This window comes from Microtus ochrogaster, chromosome 8 (assembly GCF_000317375.1).
Source record: "Microtus ochrogaster isolate Prairie Vole_2 chromosome 8, MicOch1.0, whole genome shotgun sequence".
In the NCBI taxonomy this organism is placed as follows: domain Eukaryota; kingdom Metazoa; phylum Chordata; class Mammalia; order Rodentia; family Cricetidae; genus Microtus; species Microtus ochrogaster.
This window is the reverse complement of record NC_022015.1, coordinates 49,958,314-49,964,410: the sequence shown is the minus strand read 5'-3', so window position 1 is coordinate 49,964,410 and position 6,097 is coordinate 49,958,314.

The following is a 6,097-nucleotide window of genomic DNA, read 5'->3' as shown; positions in this document are numbered from 1 at the left end:
TCCTAAGCAATAAGAAAAAGTCTGGAAGGATTACTATACCAGATTTCAAGCTATGACACAGAGCTATGGTATTAAAGCAATATTGCATTGACATAAAAACATACTTGTAAATCAATGATACAAAATGTAGCCTCTAATTATGAGTCCACACTTATTTTAGCATAATTATTTAATGTTATTATCATTTGCAGAACTTATTACATTTAATGACTAGAATATAGGCCAAGTCAATGATGCATTTTGGATTTAAATTAGCATTTCTATCTTTAATGGGTGATTTATACTCTTAAGTCCAGAAGGTACATGTCACTATTTCACTTTATATTACTTTTCATTAGATACAATGATAGTTAAATAAAATATAAAATGAATTACAAGCAGTATGAAAATGTTATTTTTATCAAAATGTAAATCTGATCATCATCATCACTACTTCTCTCTCACACTCTGTCTTACACACAAACACACGGCAGGGGAGGAGGGAGGAAGAGAGGGAGAGAAAGAGACAGACAGACAGAAAGACAGAATGGTTCATGTCCTATGGACTGAGGTATATTTGAAGAGACAAAAGATACAAGGAGTGGGCTGATGCGGGTGACTGGCTTGATTGCCACTGAGGATCATGGTGATGTTCCTGCCTTGGCTGCTGCTGGGACCCATGTCTGGGGTACCACCCTGATGTGTACCCAGGTGTTGGCATCCAAGGTTCCTGATACCATCAAAGGCGGAGAGGATAGGGCTATACAGTGTTAGTCCCTCCCCTGACTGACTGCAACCCTAGGGAGAACTGGTCTTGTCCCTCACTGGCTGAAGCAGTCAGAAGAGAGTATCCTACGCCTCCCCTGGGCTCCACAACGGAGCTGACCCTGTGTGCAGGGTCATAGGTGAGCCTGAGGGCATGAAATTGGGAGAACAGGTCTCACCTGCCATGTGGTGAGGGAAAGATACCTCCCCTCCCCCATCACCAACTGCAGTGCTCAGGAGAACAGGCCTTGTGACTTGTCTGGTCACCACAGTAGATTTGACCCTGCAGACAGGGGTACGGGCAAGCCAGTACTGAGGGAGTGAGAGAGAGGCATAGTTGGTACCAGCCTGCTCCATCTGTGGTGTAGTGGCGGGGTAGGGGTGAGTGAAAGACAACCTTCCCTCTCAACCTACCATACCCAGGTGGCAAGGGAGCTGACCAATCCCTTTACCAGCTGCAACACTTGGGAATGCAGGCCCTGCACCTCATCTGGGCAGCATAGCAGAGCTGACGCTGTTGACTGGGGTGCAGTGAGCCAGCCTGAGACTGTGAACATGAGAGAGCTGGCCTGGCTCCTTATCTGTCATACTCGGGAAAGTGGGCCCTGCACCTCTCCTGAGCAGCACAGCAGAGCTAATCCTACTGGTGGAGGCACCAGTGGACAGAATCTGAGCCTGTGAGAATGGGAGATTTGGCCCTTTCTCTTGTCCCATTGGCCTGCACCACCAGGGGAAGGTGGAAGAGCTGTCTGGCCCTGGAGTCCAAAGAGTGGGAGAACTGACCATGCCTGCCCCTCACTAGCTGCCGCACCTGGGAGAGAGGCTTGTGCACCATGCACCTCTCCTATCACCACAGTAGAATTGACCCTGCTGGTGTAGGTATCTGAGAGCTGACCCTGAGGGCAAGAAAGCAGGAGAACTGGCCCTGCCCCTTGCTCATTGCTACAAGGGATTAACTAACCAGAGCAAGGCTGGAGAGCTCACCCTGAGAAGAGGGGAGAGCTGTCAGGCTGAGCAAGCCTGCACCTACCCAGGTCCAGAACCAGCTTTATGAACTGGTCCACCACCAACATCCATTCCATGTATGATCTGCTGTAGTACATGAAGGGGCGTGTTCTGCAGACCCAAAGCTGCAGGTTCCCCGCTACACTGTGCAACAACAGGATATAGAAGAAGATTCCCAGTGAGGGCCCAACACTGATAGTGTAGCAGACGCTAGAGACCTTGAACCAGACCAATGACTCTTTGCAATGAACACTTGCAAAGGAAGACATATGGATAAAAGGGTTTACTGGTGACTCACTGTGTGACACTGTAGTTTCCATGACAAGATTGATTTTTTTCCTGTTTTCTCCCCTTTTCTCTTAAATTTTATTTTATTTTTTTGGGGAGAGGTTGCAAAGGCAGAAGACACATACAAAAGGACAGGAAAATGAATGGGATTAAGATGCATGATATGAAAGCCACAAAAAAAAACAAATAAAAGAAAGTTAAGAAAATGCGTAAACCTTACTATAAAATACTTGCAAATAAATAAAACCACTACATACTAAAATTAACTAGACCTAAAGTCGATATACAAGTCAATGAATTGATTTATAGTTACAACTCCTATTTGAAGTGGAAGCTATGGAGCTCCATGTTAAGTCCTACTCTTTCAGTACTAAATATATTGGATGCACTTATTCACCACCAGAACTAGAATATCCATTATAGGATTAGAACTAGAAAGACGATCAGCTTTATAGTCTCACCTATACCTCATGTCAGTGTATACCTTGGTCCTATAGTCAGTGTCAGTGTTGGGATTTTCTCTTTGATGTGTAGGCATAAGAAATACCTCATAGCTCTGAAAGCTGCTCAGAGATGAATCATCATCTACAACCATCCATGAAGATGGAGAAGAGACTTTAAACAGTTGTTAGGAGTTTTGTATTGTGGGGTCAGGGTGGGGCACTGAGAATTAGCTTTTTCCTTCCTATGGGAGAGTTGCTGCCCATAGGTAGTCACTCTCTTTTTCTAAATTACAGTGTCCATTAGTAAAACAATACTTTTCTGGTGTTTAGAATTCTGTGAAGTTTACACATAATAGCGCTGAAGTGACTGACACTTGACAAAAAAGTGAAAAAAAACACTTGTAATAAATCAAGTGGGAGAAAAGGAAAAAAAAAATCTGTTTTGAAATAAATAATTAAATGATTTGTAATAATGGGTCAGCCAGTTTAATTGATCATGTCTTCTATATTCATCTTGTTATTGTAGATAGCACAGACCTCAGGCTGACTAAATTTGGCTTCAAACTGAATTAACTTGAAAATGGTGAATTGTCCATGAAGAAAATGTTATCCTGTCCTGTTACAGGCTGCGCCAGCAAAACAGAACTAGGAATAGTGAGGGAAGCCACAAGAGCAAGCAGTCAAATGGAAATGGTCCTTCCTGATGGACAATAATGCAGGTCTGGGCTGTTGTCTCGGTAGCCGAAGGGACCTCCTTTCCAAATAGACTCTTTGGTCTTGGCATAAAAAAATGTTGTGCCTTGTTGCTTTTACCATCCTGTCTACTTTCTAGATCTGAAAAACAGCTCTAAGATGAACATTTTCACAAACGTACTCCATTCAGTCTGGATGCTTGATTTGTGCTGTATACTCTTCTCATTGGCGTGGCCCAAGCCCGGTCTCTCACTGTCCATGTTTTAGTGTATTACAAGAAATATGGTGATTATAAATAAACAAAAAGTGGGAATATCAGCTTCCAGAAACCCCTCTGTAAATATTAGAACATACAGCTGCCACTGCCCAGGGCTATGTCACCATCATGAGCAATAGATTGTCCTATAATATCATAATGCATGACACAGCTTATAGTATGAGAAAACTCACACCATTTACTAGAAAGAAAAATGTGATGTGAATTTTCATATTTAGTAAAATGATATGGGTTATATGGCCTGTGTTCTTTCTTTTGCAGATTGTCAAATCCAATAGTACTAGCTTTTATAGGAGTGTAATGATTATCCATGAGCTGTCTTTTCTCTCAGAATATGGAATACAAATTAAAATAATGTTGGAGTACAACGAACATGAAAAATAACAGAAGAAAATGAAAGTATTAAATATGAGAGAAAGAAATAGTAGTGAAATGCTTGAATGTGTCTACATAATAAGAATTACTGAGGTACTGCTGTTGCCAATGCTATTGAATCCAGAACTGTAGTCAGATATGGTACTAGAGAAGCAATGGAAGATTCTGGCTATGTTCAGAGATACCAGCAAGAAAGATAGATGATGAGTGTGGTAGTTTGAAAGAAAATGGCCCCTAAAGGGAGTGACACTATTAAGAAGTGTGATTTTGTTGGAGTAGATATCTCTTTATTGGAGGAAGTGTATCACTCTGGAGGCGGGCTTTGATGTCTCAAATATGCTCACGCCACTTTCAGTCTCTCAGATCCCTTCCTGCTGTTTTCAGGGTCAGCATGTAGCTTTTTCTCCATTTCTCCACTCCTTCTCCAGCACTATTTCTGCCTGCATGATGCCATTTCCTGATGTGGGATTCCCCTCTGTATGCTGTGATTGCCACTGGCTAGTAAAGAAGTGCTTTGAGCCTATAGCTGAACAGGACAGAACAGAGGTAGGCGGGGAAAACTAAACTGAATGCTGGGAGGAAGAAGGCATGATGAGAGAGAGGCCATGTAGCCCCACCGGAGATAGACGCTGGAACTTTACCAGGGAAACCACTGCCATGTGGTGATATGCAGATTAATGAAGATGGGTTAAATTAAGATGTAAGAGCAAATAAGAAGCTAGAGATAATGGACTAAGCAGTGATTTAAATAATATAGTTTCTGTGTGACTATTTCAGGGCTGAGCAACTGGGAACCAATAAGTGGGCTCCTACAATAATTTCCCACCATGAAGGTAATCTGAAACTACAAACCACCCAATTAAATGTCTTCCTTTAAAAGAGTTTCTGTGGTCATGGTGTCTCTTCACAGCAATAGAAACCCTAAATAAGACAATGAGGTACCTATCAGTGTGAGTAAAGAGAGGAATTTGCAGGTCCTAAGCATGGTAGGATTACTGAGATTCCATAGAGATTTTTGGTATCTAGCATGCGAGTGCCTCCTGCATAGCCTAACAGCACTTTAACAGCTGGAATACATATGTGGATTCCCACTTTCCAGTCTTCTCCACTCACGTACCAGCTTATTTTCTTATTACATCAAGCATAACATTTGTTTCTTATTTGTGTGACAAAAATTCCATATGAATCTCATATATTTTGGCATAAACATGTAGCTTTAATGCAATTAGCAGTGATTCCAACTTAATTAAGTTGTGTATTTTTTTTAAAAACACACACACAAACATACAGACACACACACATACACAGAGAGAGACAGAAAAAGCATTGCACATATTTGAGGCCCCAAAGAGAAGCCTATACAAATTCAGGCACAGAACCCAGGCTGAGTCATTAACCAAAGTATCCTTCTGGAAAAGGACTGTTCGGGACAGTGCAATGGAAACATAGTTTTAGGCTCTTTTCTCTATCTGGAACCAATGAGCGTGGTAACATTTTTATGGAGATTGTGACCATTGAAACATTTGTGTTGGCAGCATACAAACCAGCTAATTGATTTCAAATGTTTCAACTCTTGTAAATTTTTTTTTTGAGTTGAGCAGGGTTTTGCTCAACTCTAGTATTTTTAAATACCATCACAGCATGGATGTGGTATGTTTAACCTCTATATATGTTTCTTTTGCATGTCTGAATTCTGAGCTCTGATTTAGTCCTTCCAAATCTGATATTATATAATAAAACTATCAAAGAAATGTGTACAAAACTTACCTATACATTTACAGAGAAGCTGTATTTTATGCATATTTTCAAATGAAAGTAAAGAGAAAAAGAGCATGAAGGAGGGAGGGTGAAGCAAGAGAAAATGAGGCACAGTGCAGGGGGGGGAAGTAAGGGTGGGGTAGGGGGAAGAGAAGGAGGGAGAAAAGAAAGAAGGGAAGGGAGGACTGAAGGAAATGACTGCCTTATTTGTACTGGGAGGAATAATTTGAAATTACAAAGAAAGCATAGTTTGGCATATGTTCTGGTTGATGGTTGTCAAATTGATACAAAATAGAACCACCTCAGAAGAAGGAACCTTAGCTGAAGTATTGGCCAGATCGGATCAGCCTGTTATCGTTGGAGGGTCCAGCTCATTGTAGGCAGTACCATCTCTAGGTTGGCATGTTGGGATGCATAAGAAAGGTAGTGGACTGTACTAGGCAAGTCAAGTGAAACAGAACTGATTTCATATATATAGTTATATATATATAGTTATAGTTTTATAGTTATATGT